The sequence below is a fragment of the Balaenoptera borealis genome (genome assembly GCF_965194805.1).
Source record: "Balaenoptera borealis genome assembly, chromosome: 13".
NCBI classification, from domain to species: Eukaryota; Metazoa; Chordata; class Mammalia; order Artiodactyla; family Balaenopteridae; genus Balaenoptera; species Balaenoptera borealis.
The window spans coordinates 2,298,506-2,317,745 of NC_138870.1; the positions used below are offsets into that span (position 1 = coordinate 2,298,506).

Sequence of the window (19,240 nt, forward strand, 5' to 3'; positions counted from 1 at the left end):
AACTGGAAATAACACGCATGTCCGTTATAGTTTATTACAAGGTACTGAGTAGAGTTCCCTGTGCTATACAGTAAATCCTTGTTGTTTATCTATTTTATATACGGTGGTGTGCATCTGTTAATCCCATACTCCCAACTTATCCCTCCCCACCACCTTTCCCCTTTGGTAACCAGAAGTTTATCTTCTAAGTCTGTGCGTCTGTTTCTGTTTTGTAAATAAGTTCACTGGTACTATTTTCTAGATTCCACATGTAAATGATGTCATATAACATCTGTCTTTCTCAACACAGATATTTTTAAATGGGAAAATACCTAATGATTTGAGGGAATCTTTACATACTATCTCAGTGGAAAATATAACTATTTTGTCTCCTGGGGCACATAACTTTTTTTTTCTTGCTTAAAAAAGGGTCCTCACACTTAAAAAGAAACCTCTGCCTTCAGTGAACGTTGGAAAATTTAGGTACAGAGACAGCTGGCTGGAGGGCAGGTGGAGCTGGCAGGGAGGGAAGGGCTCAGGGGGTTCAATGCAAACCATGTGGGCTGGTTACACAAGCGCAAGGCCTGGTCCAGCCATGCAAGAAACAGCAGCTACCTCGACCACTCGCTCCAGGAAGGAGGACCTGGCAAAGCCTCCTCTGTCTCTTTTTTTTTTCGGGGGGGGGGTCAAAAATTGCTGTTTAGTCCTGTAGCTAGCTGTTTCTCTGGCGTGCATTTCTCTCCATAGACACTTTTCTCTTTAAAATATTTTCTTAAGGAGAGACCAGAGATTAATGCAATGGTGAACCCAGACTTTATCAGAAAGTTCCATAACCTCCTGCAGAATCCCCTGGTGACTGTTCTCCTTCTCAGTTAAGGCAGCCTCAGCAAGTTCCCCAAGGGTCCCTCTCTGTCCCTGGGTCTCTCTCTAGTTCTTCCTTCTAAGTTTTGCCCAATGAACCCTCTCAGCCTTAAGGCATATAGCATTCCTTTGTGTGATATTTCTCAACAGTTGGTGGAGATGAAAATAAGTAAGTTTTGGGTTTTTTTGGAGGGGGAATCCCAGCCCCACCATCTTACTCTTTGCAGCCCCTTGGGAAGCCTTATCTCGCAAACACTGTGTCGTTTCTCCTGTGTCTCTAGCTTGCAGGACAAATCACATCTTGGGGGTGAGGTGAAGGGCAGAGAGTGGGTGGGTAGGAGTGGTGAGGTTTTAATTGTGGCCTTTCAGAGAAATGTAAAACTGCCCTTTCGCTGAAATGAGTTTGTCCTTCACAGTGTTAAATTTGCCACAGCGACAAACTTCCCACTGTTTGGGAAGGAAACAGCAAACCCGCCCCAACTGTGGTGCAGGGTGTCAGCACACAGAGCCGGATCCTGAGACCACCCCGCTAAAGACTAATTCTTTTTTTTTTTTCTCTTTTTTTTTCTGGTTGCGTTGGGTCTTCGTTGCTGCGCCAGCTTTCTCTGGTTGCGGCGAGCGGGGGCTACTCTTCGTTGCGGTGCGAAGGCTTCTCATCACGGTGGCTTCTCTTGTTGTGGAGCACAGGCTCTAGGCATGCGGGCTTCAGTAGTTGCAGCACGTGGGCTCAGTAGTTGAGGCTCGTGGGCTCTAGAGCGCAGGCTCAGTAGTTGTGGGGCACGGGCTTAGTTGCTCTGCAGCATATGGGATCTTCCCGGACCAGGGCTTGAACCCGTGTCCCCTGCATTGGCAGGCGGATTCTTAACCACTGCGCCACCAGGGAAGCCATAAAGACTAATTCTTGATGTTTCAGAGAACCATGATTCCCCAGGTCCCAGGGCCTCAGGAAGTGTAAACGTGTCCTCTGTATCTGCTGCGATGCGACCCAAGGAGCAGGCGGTGCAAGTCCCCAGACTCCGGTCCCTGCAAGGTTCCCAGAGGGGCCGATCCCTGCTGACTCCCCCTCACCTCACTTGGAAAAGCAGAGTTTTCTCCCTGGGTACCAAGCAAAAGTCCATCGGAAGATAAGAAAGAGGAATTTTTCCTCCTCACGAATCCTGATAAATTAATTTAAAAAGATGCTCTAGAAAAGAATGGCCAGAGGTAAGCGTGGCACAGGAATCACGGCAACCGCACTTGTGGACTTCGTTTTCAGGGGAGCGGGGAGGGGAAGGGAGAGATGTCTGGGTGCTCCCACCTTTCTCCCGTCATCTGCTTTCACTGGGTCTGCTGGTCTGGGGAAAAGCATTTACCTGGGCAAGTGTCATCCACTTCTGCACATTCCTTGGTTGGGACAGAGTGAACAAAGCAATAAATGGAGCTCTGGATCCCCATCACCTGCAGGCCAATGACCTCTCTCTAAGCCATGGGCTAACTAGAATTTAAATGTTTATCTTATGTTACCAAGTAAATGTGTTCCTGTTTTTGCAAACCAAAGCGTATTTTAAAAGGACCTGGGGAAATCTTACTATTTAAAAAAGCAGGAATCACCAACTGTCAGCCAATCAAATCTCTTTGACTAACATAAAGTTTCAAAATTTTTGAAATATAAATGCCTCACGGATGGGGCAGGGTACGCACAGGCTAATTTTCCAAACTCCCCACTGCTCTCTATCGCCTCTCTCCTGGCTGCTTCACACATTCATTTTGCTTGTCAGGTTCCCAAAGGCTTTTAAGTAAGTGACTCTCTTATTTAAAGGAACATTACTATATGTATTATATATTTTTATATATTACATATAATAGTCATTTTACCATGTGAACAATCCTTCTGAACTATTTATAAATCTGGATTTGCACATATGGGGTTTTCTGGCAGCAGTTACATATACTGGTTCTTTTTTCTAAACAATTCCATCGTTCCATCCCAGAAACAGAGAGTTTGGTTAAGTCGTTGCCTCATCTTACTCTAGCCTTCTTGTGCTCTTACACTCTTACTGAAGTTGCCAAACTTCTGCTCCCAAAATGGGCAATTTCCATTTGGAAAAACAGGATAGTTATTTCATTCATTTTTATAAACAAGCAGGAGATGCCTACTGCAGTGAAAAGAATAGTGGAAGCAGCAGCCTGAATCCACAGGGCTGGAATGGTGATGCCAGACACCTGGGCCTCCACCTCCACCAGCCAGGCACCAGGGACACGGCTGAGGAAGGACCGGCCGGAGGGGCTCCCACCCAGAGCAGGAGAGGAGGGGGCATCTGACTGTCCCGGGACTGACAGCCCACGCGGACGTGGCCCCCTGGCTGCCAGCAACTCTAGGTGATGCAGTCTGCCCACTGCCGCCTCTAGCTGGTCCCCGGGTTCAGACTGACCCTTAGACTGTGCTGCGGGAGAGCTAGGTCCTCAGAGGGAAGAGGTGTCCAGCATCCTTCTAATGGGACCAGAGGCAGAAAGTGCTCACCCCTACAGGGGCCCTCACTTCCTTCCCCACGGGGAGAACATCACAGCCAGGCGGCCCCCTTCTTCCCTCCCTTCGCCAGCACAATACCCACATCTCCCTTCCCCAGATCAGAGTCACACTGGAGTCCTTCAGGTCAGGTCCCGGGGTCTCACAGCTTCTGGGTTTTGGAATTAAATGACTTGTGCGGTTGCCTCTGGAAAAAGCAGGATCACCCGATTCAAGCCTGGGCAGGTTGAGGGTCTCAGCTCACCACCGAGATTCTTCTGTTTCTTTTACGGCTCTGCCCGGCCCCTTTCACAGGCTCCCAGCCCTCCTGCTAAATTGCTCCCTGGTGGCCTGCTGGCCTGGCGAAGGCTGCAAGGACAGAGGCCGAGCCGGGTGGCCGTGTGGCCTGGGCCGCCTCAGGGGGCTGCAGAGAAGGCAGGTGACACACAGATGCTGGCAGGCCCCTTGAATTCTGCGGCCCCTGGTGAGTGTTCAGTGCCCATCACTCGATGGGTACTGACTGTGGGCCACCGAGCGCCTTGCGCCGCACAGGAGAGGACAACAGGCCCGTAAGCTGTCACTCCCCTAGGAATGCAGCACTGCCGTCCCTCCACTGCGGTAGCCACTGGCCACTCGTGACTAATGAAAGTTAAAATGACTCAGGACTTCCCTGGCCGTCCAGTGGTTAGGACTCGGCGCTTTCACTGCCGTGGGCCCGGGTTCAATCCCTGGTCGGGGAACTAAGATCCCGCATGCTCTGTGGAGCGGCCAAAAAAAAAGTTAAAATGACTTGAAGTTAAGCATTCTGGTCTTCTGTGGCAGTGGCCACATTTCAAAGGCTCAGTACCCTCCTGGGTCTTGTGGCTGTTTTTTTTTGTTTTTTGTTTTTTTTTTTGCCACATCGCACAGCATGCGAGATCTTAGTTCCCCAACCAGGGATCGAACCTGTGCCCCCTGCAGTAGAAGCGTGGAGTCCTAACCACTGGACCGCCAGGGAATTCCGTGGGTCTTGTGGCTTTTGTTGGGGACAGCTCAGGTCACGGTACGTTTCCATCATCACAGGGACTTTACGGACCGAGCTGGTCTAGAGTGGCAGCCAAGCAAGAAAAACAAATCATCACCACCATCATCAAAACCACAAGCTCCATCTGAAATCTGTGAGTTAGTTATGTTTTGTGTAGTAAGGGCTGTAACAGAGGTAACACGCAAGATACTACAGGCACATGGGTAGTAAAAGCAGCCAACCTAACCCATGGCCCAGGGTCACCCACCTACCAGGCAGGGAGATAAACTTTCTATTCCAGTAACTTCTCATCCTTACAGTTAATCACTAGGAAAAGCAGATGCAGTAATGACATGGGGAGTAATTTCCCATCATCAGAACCAAATGACTAGCTATTTCGTATTTGCTACTCAGTATAGGAAAAAGGTCAGACCCAGCGAAAATGCCAGAGAGTAATTCAAAGGAAATTCTTTCTGTGACTCCAAATCAATAAATTTTATCAAGCATCTACTACGTCTTGGTCAAAGATGAGTGAAATTGTTCTTATCTTTCAGGGGCGGGGCAACGGACCAGATTACAATACTGAGCAGTCACAGTGGAGGTACCAAATGGCTGTTCAGCTGTTATCCTAGTAACTGTATCCGATTATTAATCCTAAGAAAGACAGATTAACTCCTAAGGAGGGGATGCTTCATGATGGAGGCGGTGGTTTATTTTTTTTAATTCTTTAAATAATTAATTAATTAATTTTTGGCTGTGTTGGGTCTTCGTTGTTGTGAGCGGGCTTTTCTTTAGTTGTGGTGAGTGGGGGCTACTCTTCCTTGTGGTGCGCGGGCTTCTCACTGCAGTGGCTTCTCTTGTTGCGGAGCACGGGCTCTAGGCATGCGGGCTTCAGTAGTTGTGGCATGCGGGCTCAGTAGCTGTGGCGCACGGGCTTAGTTGCTCCACGGCGTGTGGGATCTTCCCAGACCAGGGCTCGAACCTGTGTGCCCTGCGTTGGCAGGCGGATTCTCAACCACTGTGCCACCAGGGAAGCTCTGATGGAGGTGGTGTTTGAACTTGTCCCTCAGAGGATGGGCAGGATTCCCACGGGTGGACATGGGAGGGGGAGGCCTTCCCACTGGACGAAGGTCAGAAACACATAACGCATTTTGAGAATGACAAGAACATCATATAACAATTTCACGTCCAAAATTCAACTGTAGAAAACACAGAATGAGAAAGAGAGAGAGAGAGAGAGAAAACCAAAATTCAAAGAAAAACAAAAGTCATCAATTCCTGGCAAGGCGGGCTCCCTCATCCTGGGACCACCTGATTGAAGACCCCAGGACACCCCCCCACTCCAGGAGTCTGGGCCTCTGTCTGCAATCTGCAGGACGCCCAAGACACTCCAGCAGGAGGGAGGCAACATCAGATCTGCACTCAGGAAGGCCGGCGACGTTTGCTGTTCGTGGAGTGACAGCCCAGAGCTTGGGGCCCAGCTGGGAGGGCCGACCCCGCAGGAGCACAGTGAGGGCAGAAGGAGAAGCTTGTCAGCCGCGTGGGCAGGTCTGTGTTACACAGCCGGGAGGGTGACAAATGTCAGGAGTGGGGACCAGCCACCAGCACAGGCCCTCAGACCGCTTGCCTTCGGTCACGGCTGAACTGAAATTAAGAATACTGATGGGAGAGGACTTCCCTGGCGGTCCAGTGGCTAAGACTCTGCACTCCCAATGCAGGGGGCTGGGGTTTGATCCCTGGTCAGGGACCTAGATCCCGCATGATGCAACTGAAAAAAAAAAAAAAAAGATCCTGTGTGCTGCAGCTAAGACCCAGTGCAGCCAAATAAATAAATAAAAATTTAAAAAAATACTGATGGGACCATTTCTGCGTGTGGCTTTGGGGAGAGCTCACGATTTTCATGCACCTCTCCAAGGCTACATTGGGTGGCTGGGGAAGGTTTGATCTCCACTGGATCCGGCCAGCTTGCAAACAGTCCTCGACCCGAGAGAGGCACCACAACTGAAAACACAAACGGCCTGAAGTGTGTATACACCTACGAGGAGTCAGCAGAGACGCATTTATTAAAATCAACGAAAATGATAGTTAATCGTAGAAATAAGTATTAATAACTTCTGCAACCCTGGGTACCTATGCATTTATTTGCTGAGATGTTACTTCACCCCATAGACATCTTCCCACTTGGGACCCTCACAGCTATTTGTGGCAGAGCTCACGGGCTGGTCACACGGCTCGATCACATTTTCCAGTGCTCAGATGTCCTAAAATGGTCATAGGACTGAGCTCTTCCTCGTGGAATGTCAGAAGAAATGATGGCGGCAACTCCCGTGTCTGGCCCGTGAAAACCCCCCACAAGCTGTACCCCATGCTCCCTGCTTCTTTCAGCTTCATGTGCACAAGCACGGCGGATTTAAGGAGGACTAAAGCCAGAGTCACAGATGGAAGAAGCCCAGGTCCTGGAGTTGCTGCCTGGAGAACTGCTGGCCAATAAGGAACATGCATTTTGGTTTTCACAGGGTCTAGAAATGAACTTCTACAATTTTAGAGCCGATTTACAGCTGGCACTTGTTCATGACAGGATCTAGTATGAGCTTGACTAACACCAGCTCTCACAGCCTATCCTACTTTGTATTAGACTCATGTATAGACTTTTAAACATCCCCTTTCAGACTGTAAACACCTCTGTGTATTTGGAGTTGCTCAAATGGTTGCTAAGTAAGTCTACTGAAGAGACGGCAACTGTGGTCAGGGGGCAATCCTCATTAAAAATACAGAGGGGGGAGGGATAAAGTGGGAGACTGGCACTGACATACACACACTGCTATATATGAGACAGGTAACTAATGGGAACCTACTGTCCAACACAGGGAACTCTACTCAACACTCTGTGATGACCTATGTGGGAAAAGAATCTAAAAAAGAGTGGATACATGTATACGTATAACGGATCCACTTTGCTGTACACCTGAAACTAACACAACATTGTAAATCAACTCTAACAAAAATTTTTTAAAAATACAGAGAGGCATCTAGACACACAGTCGTATAAGGACAGAGAGCGGACGGGAAAACAGGCCTGAATTCCTGTTTTTTGAGGCCTATGACATTTTGTCTGTCTGGAAAGACAGTAAAGCACAACATCCTAGAGACATTAAAAAAGAAAAGAAAGCATAATCCTATATTAAGCTATTCACCTACAGCAAGACCTAAGCAACAGCACATTGTGTTTTACTAACGCAGTTCTAGCCCTTCATACTTGGGACTGCAGACACACCTGCTCTACATCCCTGACTCCTCACAGAGATGACGAAGGGCTGAACCACATAAGCCCTAAAGTCCTTTCCAGCCCTCACAGCCCTGGCATCTACTGACCAGTCCACCAATCCAGTTAAATTGGCTTATTAAGTCTATTAGGCAATTTATTATGCTTTCAAAATAAATTGTCTAAAAAATTTCCAACCTTTCATGAAGGTAAAGCCTAATAAAACACTGAAGTAATTTTTAGTTCTGAATAACAAAAGTTAATTAAGATGATTGGATAGTGTCATTTAAAAAAAAAATCTCATCTTGTGATAGGTAAAAAATATTATCTCATTTTGGGCTTCCCTGGTGGCACAGTGGTTAAGAATCCGCCTGCCAATGCAGGGGACATGGGTTCGAGCCCTGGTCCGGGAAGATCCCACATGCCACGGAGCAACTAAGCCCGTGCGTCACAACTACTGAGCCTGCGCTCTAGAGCCTGTGAGCCACAACGACTGAGCCCACAAGCCACAACTACTGAGCCCGCGTGCCACAACTACTGAAGCCCACGCGCCTAGAGCCCGTGCTCCACAACAAGAGAAGTCACTGCGATGAGAAGCCCACGCACAACAACGAAGAGTAGCCCCCGCTCGCTGCAACTAGAGAAAGCCTGTGTGCAGCAACTAAGACCCAACACAGCCAAAAATAAATAAATAAATAAATTTATTTAAAAAAATACAATCTCATTTTAAACTGCATTTCTTTGATTATTCACAAGGGCAGACGCGTTTAGATGATTCTTAGGCATTTGTATTTCCTCTTTCATATGTCATTTAGTTTTAAGATGAGAACACTTCAGCAGGACCACATCTTTCAGCCAGCGGCCAACTGAGGGAGGCCAGAGGATCCTGCCCAGAACTGTCACCAGCTCTGGGGACAGAAGTGTGGGACTCCTCGCCTTGGTTCAGCTCTGTATCTCTGAGCGCACACCTGACTTTCATTATGTGTTAAATGCAATGGAAGCACAGCATTGGTGGCGAGCAGGGGTCCGTATTTATTCTCTTTCTGTGACAGCCACATCCAATGAAAGAAAAGAACACGGTTACAAATTCCACCCAGGATCTGGAAAGCCAGCTGGACTGCTGGAGCTTCTTTCTACTTCTCCATGAATAAACATTCTACAGAGGAGCCCTGAACAAACAGTGCCTCTAATCACGTGTGAAGCAGATTGGGCCCCCAAACTCCACTAGCCAGGCGACGCTGGCTTTGCCTGGCGAACTCTAGCGCAAAAACGTGTTTTTGCCAAAGAAAGCCTGTGACTCTGTAACTGGATATGGGCTGAAGTCACTCAGAGGGCGGAAGTGTTGAATCAGGGGGCATTTTTTGGCTCTGCTGCTTTCCCAAAGCTAACCATGTTCTGTGGCCACAGCCCTATCCCAACATCGCCCGCTGGGTTCCACCAGCAAAATAAAACAACACTGTGGGTTTCAAAAGCAGTTAGAAATTTCGTTTACAAAAACGGATTGAAGTGCCCACCGCCGCCGCAGCAGCAGATCTACTAAAATTGGAAAGACACAGAGAAGATCTATATCCTCTGTACGTACCTTCGATACTAGCATGGCCTCAGCAAGGGTGATGCAAGTTTGTGACAAGGTCCCTATTTTATATGTCGGTTACACCTCAGTAACAAAACAGATTTAAAAAACTGCCAGAGGGCTTCCCTGGTGGCGCAGTGGTTAAGAATCCGCCTGCCAATGCAGGGGACACAGGTTCCAGCCCTGGCCCGGGCAGATCCCACATGCTGCGGAGCAACTAAGCCCATGCACCACAACTACTGAAGCCCGCGCGCTGTGCTCCGCAATAAGAGAAGTCACTGCAGTGAGAAGCCCGCGCACCGCAACGAAGACCCAACACAGCCAAAAATAAAAATAAATAAAATAAATTAAAAAAAAAATACTGCCAGAGAGGAAAATTCTAATGAGGACCCGCATTAGATGGGTCTAATGCCCAATAGCCAGTGCCCCCAATTTCAAGTCAAGGACACGTTAGCAGGCGCAAGAACAAGGCAGGAGCGTTCTTGCTCTTCTGCAAAGGGCCTCACCCTTGCGGATGCCACCATGTGGGGTGTCAGGCTGCGGCAGGCCAGCTGGGTCTGGCGCTCTGACGTGTGTCACGGCTTTCCTGTGGTGCCCTTGTCCTCCTGGTGGCACAGAGCGGCTGCATCCCCTGCCCCGCAGAAAGGCCTGTGTTTTTCACCCATAGGAACGCGAACACGAATCCCGATGACAATTTCCAGCTTACAATGGCCGGACCCGTAGGAAAATCTCAGTGATAAAAGGTACTCGTGTTTGTGTCAAGAGAAACCGCACACCCAACCTGAAAAGCCAGTATCAACAACCACAATGACAATGGAAAACTGCACAGCAGAACCCAGCAAGTATAATGTGACCCAACAGGGCTCCAAAGGGAACAGCATGGAGAGGGGTACAGCAACGATAAAACGACTGTATTTTTCCAACATTAAGGAAACATCCTCAAAGACGGAGGCAGTCCCAGAAAGGTCTGTGCGTTCTCTGTCCCAGCTCCTGGCCCATCCCAGGATACTCCCCATGACACAGAGTCTCTGATCTAGGCTTTAAAAAACAGCTTCCTTTTCCCTCTCTCTCCCACTCTACTCCCCACCTGCAACACAGATTAACCAAAGAAAAGTGATCAGACTGAAAGAATATTTATCGAGTGCCAACTGCATACACGGTACCAGGGGCTGCAGGATGTGGGTGAGCAGAATGGCAAACTCCCTGCCCTACTTCAGCGCGCGTAGCCAGGCCAGAAAGGTCCAGGGAGGGTGTGGCAGTCACTGGGCAAGGGCAGCCGCAGGGCTGCGGGTTAGGGTTAAGGCACAGTGCCCGGCCCTTTTCAATTCCAGGGAGCAGCTGCCGCAGAACCTCTACCCGTTTGATTGGCCCGTTGAATAAACAGAACTTGTGATCATTTGTACACATAGAAGTAAACCTCCCTTGACCTGTTAAGCCCCCTCTGACTTAAACAAACAAACAGCTTAAAAAAAAAAAAAAGGAAACAAAATATACATCGAGTAAAATACACAAATCTTAAATACACAGCTTGATGAATTTTGACATTTGTCTACACCCATGAAACCACCACCCAGATCCAGGTGCATCTAACCATGAAGCAAACCAAACTGGTATGCTGCAGAAAAATGCAGAATAGAATCTGGTGGATCTCTGATACGCCTTTTTAAAGTTGTTTTATTGCTGTTCTTGATTTTATTTTGATGTTTAGAGATAGTTTACTCTTTTTTTTGGGAGGGGAGCGAGTCGGGGAGGTCCACTCAAGCAGGAGCTAGGAAACATTCTCCTAACAGGCACTAGGTGACACTCACCCAGGATGGAATATTCTGCTTGTTTAATCTTTCAGGATCCCTAACATCTAAGAAATGTTTAAGAAAACATTCAGGCTCCAACCTAATGCTGCCATATATTTGCATCCTTCCTGTTTAGAAAGGGGTGTGAAGCAGCTCAACTTTCATATGGAATCTGGGTGCTTTCTCACGCATAACACCGCAGACTTAATCCCTCCAACTTTTATTTTTTAATTTTTTTGCGAGCCATTGCTTTTCCTGGGAGAATAGCAAATGATAGACAATGTTATTTTCAGGTCTTCAACTCTCCCTTTTCCAGCTTTGTCTTAGAATTTAAATGAACAGAATAAAAAAAAATTTTTTTTTAAGGAAAAACAAAACAGAGAATTCCCTGGCGGTCCAGTGCTTAGGACTTGGCGCTCTCACTGCCGGGGGCCAAGGTTTGATCCCTGGTCGCAGAACTAAGTTCCCACAAGACCAAGTCATACATCGTGGCCGGAAAAAAAAAAAAAAAAAGCAAAGCAAAACAAAACAAACACCTCCCACCCTCAGTGTGGTACACGATCCACCCATCAGAATGGAACAACCGGCTCTCTCCCAGAGCCAAGGATAATTTAAGATGATCTAATTTAAACCATGGGATTCTTTGTTGTTTTTTTTCAAATTGAAGTATAGTTGATTTACAATATTGCGTTAGTTTCAGGTGTACAGTATAGTGACTGAGTATTTTTGCAGATTATACTCTATTATACATTATTACAAGATAATGGGTATAATTCCCTGTGCTGTACAATATATCCTTGCTGCTTCCCTAGTTTATATTGGGTTAGCCAAAAAGTTCGTTCGGGTTTTTCCATAAGATGTTACAGAAAAACCCAAATTCTTTGGCTAATCAATATACAGTAGTTTGTTAATCTCATACCTCTAATTTGTTCCCTCCCCTCTTCAACCATGAGATTCTTTATGGTGGTTAAGGATTAACAAATGCTCAAATCTTAAGCACTTCCTATCTTATACTATATAACACAGAAAAATATTAGCATATTAATTCACACAGTAGCCGCGGCTTTCCGTCGGTGTATGACCCCTTACAGGGTGTTTGTAGTAAATGCTACGTTTATATGGAACATTATGATGGTCGGGTAGTAGCCTAAGGAAGCAGATGCGCCGTTTCTAACGGGAAGCGTAACACAGGCTGCTGCTGAGGTCACAGGGCAGCTCGCTCACTTCCACTCTGCCTGCTAAGGCAGCTTCTTAGCTTACATATGGTTTTTCAAAGTATGTCAAACTTTTAACATTTATATATAAAATTGGGAGAATGGAGAACCAGGCAAAAAAGGGGATCCCAAAGGTGGGGATTCCCGTTTCCCCACAGCGCTTTTTCTTTTAGGATATTTTATAATTTATTTCTTATTTATTTATTTATCCGCCCTCCGCCCAGCACCATTAACAGCCGCTCCCACCGTCACTCTGTTTGGAGTGGCTGCTTTTCCTCGCCTGCTGCGGTTTATCAATTAGCATCCCCCTCACTTAGTGCCACAAGTGAGCCCACGTCTGTGGACTTCTGCCCACGTCTGATTATCCTTCCAGATGCACAGAGCTTTAGTGAAACATCACGTACAAAGGCAAGCCTGCGTGCGGGGTTCCCAGAAGCTGTGCGGGCCCAGGAAAGACCCCATGACTTTGACAAGGTCACTTCTCATTCTCCGCCTTGTTTTCTCCACATGTAAAACCCAGTGCTGTCCTCACACGTCCTCACGGCGCCCTTGAAGCTTCAAAGGGAAGCATCGTCCAATCTCTAGGTTTCCCTCTTCTGCCCAAATGCTGACGGCTTAGTCCCCGCAACCAACTAAATCAAGGAATTCTTGATGGTCCACAGCAGGCACGGACAACTTGAAAGACGTACCTGAACTTTTTGGCTTTAAACAGTATGTGAAGTTTAAAAATAAACAGCAAACAACAGACAAAGAACGTCATGGAGTTCAGGGCTGAGACGAATTTTTCCAGCTTTAGGGACAGTGTGGACAGAGCTTCCGTGCTGTTTTCATGCCCTGACACAGGGGGGAAGCCATGCCTGGAGTTAGTGGTCTCTTTGGGAACGACTGGCAATCAGAAAAGCTGCGGATCCCATGATGTAAAGATGCGATTTTTATCTCCAACCATCTTTTCTGGGGTGTGAAGGGTTAACACCAGCAAGGCGAGATTGTGCTTTTGTACCCCTTGAGCTTCTGGCTTTTTTTTAAACCTTTAACCCTATCCTCTTGGCAGAAAAGGGCTGTGAACTCGGCACCAGGGCCGACCCTTAGTCCTCCTCTGGGTCTGACATGATGTAAGAAATGTCAATGCTCTGGTTCATCCAAATAGGGCTTTCCAGCAAAGCCTGGCTCAGTGCCAGCACCCTTCCAGAAGGGAATAACCTTCAAACTCCGGCCCCGCAAGGCTGCAGACAGCGGAGTCCCAGGCCCGATATGGAGTTACAAATCAGTTCTGAGTTGATGGATCTTAATCCCCTCCCTGCCTTTGAAATATTTATCAAGATATGACAGACCTACGAGGATCCTGACAAAAATGACCTTTCCCGGCAGAGAGAACATAGCCTCAGGCCGGGGAGAAGCAGTCAAGCCAGCCGTCCACCCAGGTGGTGAGAGTTTGGAATTTACTCAGCCCTTGTGAGTCCCACGGCCTGTGCCTACTTCCCTTGGAAAAGAGAACTGAAACTGGTTAAAAATAGTTCTTCTCCGACCCCACCAGCCCTCTGCACTGACGCTCCGGAGAGAGCCCGGGGTGCAGTACCCATGCCCACAAACAAGAAACAGCGCTCGATAAAGATGGATACGCGCTGTTTCTGTAAATAAGTTCATTTATATCATTTGTTTAGATTCCACATATAAGTGATATCATACAATATTTGTCTTTCTCTTTCTGACTTACTTCACTTAATATGATAACCTCTAGGTCCATCCATGTTGCTGTGGAAATAGACTCAAAGACACAGAAAACAAACATAGGGTTACCAGAGGGGATGGGGGGGAGGATAAATTAGGAGCTTGGGATGAACAGATACACACTACTATGTATAAAATAGATAAACAACAGAGACCTGCTCTATAGCACAGGGAGCTATATTCAGTGTCTTGTAATAACCTATAATGGAAAAGAATCTGAAAAAGAATAGATACATATGGTGTACATATATGTGTATGTATATACATAGGTATGTGTGTGTATGTATATATAGCTGAATCACTTTGCTGTACACCTGAAACTATACTGTAAATCAACTATACCTCAATTAAAAATAAAAGGTTGAAAAAATTGATGAGTAGGAGCCCCTCCTCTCTCCAGATGTTCTGCCTTTCCCACCTCCCCCTTCTCTGCAGGAGTAAACTAATCCTTATTCCCGGAACACTTTGCCCTCTCCCGATCGTGCCCCTCTCTCCTTGCCCTTGGCCACACTTCTCTTTTCCCAGCACTGCCTCCTTGCAGCCCCCCCAAGCTCCCCGAGGGTCTGCTCACCCAGAGGTCACCTGCACCTAGAGGGAGGGGCTGCTCCGCGGATAAAGGGCTAATAGGGAAGTAACCACTAGAGGGTGACACAATTACACACAAGCGGCTTCCTGGGGCCTGAGCGAGGCCAGAGCCGGCCCGCGTCCCGCTGGAGGCCCGGAGATGGAGCCGGGCGTCAGCACGTCACCCCAGGGAGCACACTCACAGCGGAGCCCGCAGGTTCCGCCCTCGCAGTCTCTGTGTCTCACACACACACACACACACACAGATCCACTGTGGCCGTCTACCAACCAGGGCCTTAGGTGTTGCACACGAAAGCCACCCCTCGTCATGGCCCATAACCGTTCATGGTGGGGTCAGCATCTCAGTCACCGGCAGCTGCTGCTTTCATGGACCCTCCTTGTTTGGTGTCGCACAGAAACTGCACCCTAGCCAGGTGGGCTGACAAACTTACATGCATCCTCAGGGCAGCGGAGCAGTGATTTAGAAAGTGGCTCTAGGTCTAGACCATGGCGTTGAAATCCGGGTTCTGTGGGCCGGATTGTCTTGAACACACTTACCTCTGCGCCGTGGTTTCCCCACCAGGAAACAGAGGTAGTAATGGAACCTACTTCACAGTCATGTAGGTGGACCTATGGGAGGAACAGCTGAGTCATACTCGTAAAGACCTTCAAAGAATGTCTAACACACAATAAATGCGCGATAAATATCAGGTGTTCTGGGGACTTCCCTGGTGGTCCAGTGGCTAAGGCTCCGCGTTTCCACTGCAAGGGGCCTGGGTTTGATCCCTGGCTGCGGAGCTAAGATTCTGCATGCTGCGTGGTGCAGTCAAAAAAAAAAAAAAAATACTAGCTATTTTCACGACGGCCAGAGGCCGTACTAGGGGGTTCCGTGCATTATCCCGCTCAATCCTCACAAAGCTCCCAAGATAAGAAAATCACTAGTCCTATTTTACGGACGAGAAAACCAAGTCTCCAAGTGATGAAATAGCTCGTCCAAAGTCACAGAGCTGATATGTGATAAAGTCAAGGTTTTGACCCAGAATCTGTCTGACTAAAAACCCATGTTCTATCAGTACATCACGGGGAAAACTTCGGACTTCACACCAGAGACTCAAAGGCAAAAGATGGTAGTGGGGGGACGTAATTATTTTAAATATTATTTGTATTTTACTAAAAAAGGAGAGACTTCAAGAAGTATAATTTCACAAAGTTTTAAATCAGGAGAAGGAAAACCGGGGGGTGGGAGGTTCTGGCAGCACCTGGGAAACCCGCTGGATGTGCAAATTCTCAGCACCACCCCCCCCACCCAGACCTCTGACTCAGAGACCTTCGAAGTCACTCTGATACACATGCAAGTCGGAGAAGGCCAAGAAAGCATGAGAGTTGGTGATGAAAACCTAGGTCGGACGAAAAAGGATGGATGTGTGTCTGGCAGTCTGGGACTGTATCTTGGTTTTCTGAATGGAGCACAACTCTTCCCGGCTCAGGGAGGAGAGAAGGAGGGGCACAGAGACAGGGGCGACCCCCACGTGAGGGACCGTCTCACCACGCTCTTGCGAGTTTGCCGTTTCCGCTCCTTTAACCTGCGCATTTCTTAAAAACAGGAAATAGCATTTTTAAAATGTTTAACTGTCAGTAAGGATGTATCTGTACAATTTGGGGGCACATCCATGTGGGGCTTTTTTTGGATGGTTCATTTATAAAAGAAAAAACCAGAACAGTGTTTATTAGCTCCCTCCTAAGGGCCAGGTTCCCCATGAGGGCCCTCCCTTTCCCCTGCGTGGTTTTTCTCAATGAGTTCTCACCACAGTTCTGTGACAAGGGGTGACTTTTCATTTTACAGATGAGGAAACTGAAGCTCAAAGCACTGAAGCCACGCTGCCGGAGGGCACGCAGCCATAATGGAAGAGCCGGGACTCCAGCGCACAACTTGGGCTGCAAGTCTGGGGGACACTTAACTCCTCAGGACACTGCCTGGGGAACAGCCCTGTGTCAAGGGGCCTCGAGTCACGGGCACCTAGGGGAGCCCCCCTCGGACCTGGGCCGTCCCAGGGGTCAGTCAATGTCTCAGTGGTCCCCTCTCACCGCCCCCCCCCCCCAGGGTGTGAGGCACCAAGCTCTATTGTCGGGCAAAATGAGGAGAAAGACAGCTGATTTAAAATAATTTTTTCCCAAGTCAGTCTCTGTTCTAAAAACAGTAGCAAAGTCCAGACCATGAACTAAGAATTTCTGACTTCAGATGCCAAATTCCAGTTCCGGATAGACAACAGTTAAAATAAAGTTTCTTACTCTTGAAAGAGAATAAAGAGAAAAAGCTAAGAATTCTTTGAAAAGGTGACTCTTTTTTGGGGGTCACGTCGCACAGCTTGTGGGATCTTGGTTACCCAACCAGGGATTGAACCCGGGCGCTCAGCAGTGAAAGTGCCGAGTCCTAACCACTGGGCCGCCAGGGAGTTCCCTGAAAAGGAAATTTTCAATATTCTTCAATCCTGAAGAATCAGAACAATGTATGACAATGTATGTTCGCTATTATGGCGTTATTTTTTCCTAAACTAGTAAAGTAAAGCCAGCCTGTTCTCTAAATAAATTTCCACCCTATGTAATGACTTGCCTCTCATCAACACTATTCAAATTCGAGGCTTCTCTGTAGTGGTCCTCTAAACTGAGAACATTTTATTTATAACCGTCACTCCATTGGCACTTACCCCACTGATAATACGGAAACTATTTCGTAGCACGTTGCCGGGTCCTGAGTCCTAAGAAGCAGACATACCCTCTGCATCTTTGTCTTCTCCAGGGCACAGAGCCGTGCACACGAGCTCTAGGAACATTTCCTGAACCATCACATGATTGAAAACCCACCTTCCCAAGTGTTCAGTGCTTGGAAATGGCTACATTTACAAGATGGCTTGTTTTATTTTAGGGTTGTCATAGCTACCTGCTTGGTAACAAGTACCTAAGGTGTTTGTTAATATTAACAACTAATAACTGATACTTGGGGTTATTTGATCAAAGTATTTCTAATCCTTTCGTCAGGCGCCTGAAAATATGAAGATATATGTTAGGCTTCCCTGGTGGCGCAGTGGTTAAGAATCTGCCTGCCAATGCAGGGGACACATATTCAAGCCCCGGTCTGGGAAGATCCCACATGCTGTGGAGCAACTAAGCCCGTGCACCACAACTACTGAGGCTGCGCTCTAGAGCCTGCGAGCCACAACTAGTGAAGCCCGTGCACCTAGAGCCGGTGCTCCGCAACAAGAGAAGCCACCGCACCGCAACGATGAGTAGCCCCCGCTTGCCGCAACTAGAGAAAGCCCACGCACAGCAACGAAGCCCCAACGCAGCCAAAATAAATAAATTTTAAAAAATAAAATAATAAAATAAATTAATTAAAAAAAAAGAAAATATATGGTACAGTTAACACTCAAAAGTTGCAAACAACAAATTTCAAATGCAGCCGCATTTCCAGTGTAAAAGGAGGGCGTGTCCATTCATCCGGGGGCGATTATTAATAGCACCCCGTCTCTTTCGCATGAGTTTTTCCAGTTTGTACATGAAAGGGCCCCATCATCCTCAGGAGAGGGCTCCAGCTACCCAGGCCTCAAGTCCTTATTTTTATTGGGGTGGATAAAGCCCTTGTTTACAGGATACAATGAACTAATAATTTGGGAGAGAGTAAACAAATATTTCGGGGTGTTCTAGGAATTTGTTGATGTGAGGACAATTTTCACCTCTTTTTCCTATTTATTTACATCTTCATTTCACAATGTTGGTTCTGTTTAAATCTTTTCATTTTTAATTGTGGTAAAATATATATAACGTAAAACTTACCATCTTAACCATTTTAAGGTGTACAATTCAATAGTCTTAAGTACATTCACATTGTGCAACAAATTTCCAGAACTTGTTCATCTTGCAAAACTGAAACTCTGTGCCCTGAAACAGCTCCCCTCCCTCAGCCTCTGGCAGCCACCCTTCTACTTTCTGTTTCTGTGATTTTGACTATTCTACATACCTCTTATAAGCGAAATAATACAGTATTTGTCTTTTTGTGACTGGCTTACTTCACTCAGCATGATGTCTTCAAGCCCCCTCCATGCTGTGGTGTGTGACAGGATTTCCTTCCTTTTTTAAGGCTGAATAATATTCCATCGTATGGATAGACCGTCTTGTGTTTATCCATGATCTGTGAGGGACACTTGGGTTGCTCCTACCTTTTGGCTGTTGCAGATAATGCTATGAACTTGGGTGTACAAATGGTGCGTCTAGACTCTGCTTTTATTTATTTTTGGTATATGCCCAGAAGTGGAATTGCTGGATCATAAGGTAGCTCTATTTTTAAGTTTTTGAGGAGCCTCCATACTGTTTCCCACAGCAGCCGTACCATTTCACATTCCCACCAACAGCACACCAGGGTTCCAATATCTCTACCTCGTCACCAACACTTGTTTTCTGTTTTATTCATTGCAGCCGTCCTAACGGGTATGAGATAATATCTTATTGTGGTTTTGATTAGCATTTCCCTAATGCTTAATGATGTTGAGCATCTTTTCACCTGCTTGTTGGCCACCTATACGTCTTCTTTGGAGAACTGTCTGTTCAAGTCCTTTGCACATTATTCAATGAGGTTGTTCTGTTGTTGTTCCTAGTTAAATCTTCTCCTTGCAGTCAGTGAATCAAGTCCTCACTATGTCTTACCTTTTCTCTAATCAAGAGGTGCCCCAGGATACTCTCCTGCTAAGAATTACTTAGGAATAGAGAGAATGTTGCCTTAAAGTGGG

General features: G+C 47.1%; 1 protein-coding gene across 1 annotated transcript in view; it reads right to left on the reverse strand.

The window, feature by feature from the left end:
• Positions 1-19,240, reverse strand: part of WNT5B (Wnt family member 5B) — a 91,235-nt gene that overhangs the window by 19,873 nt on the left and 52,122 nt on the right. The window lies entirely within an intron of this gene.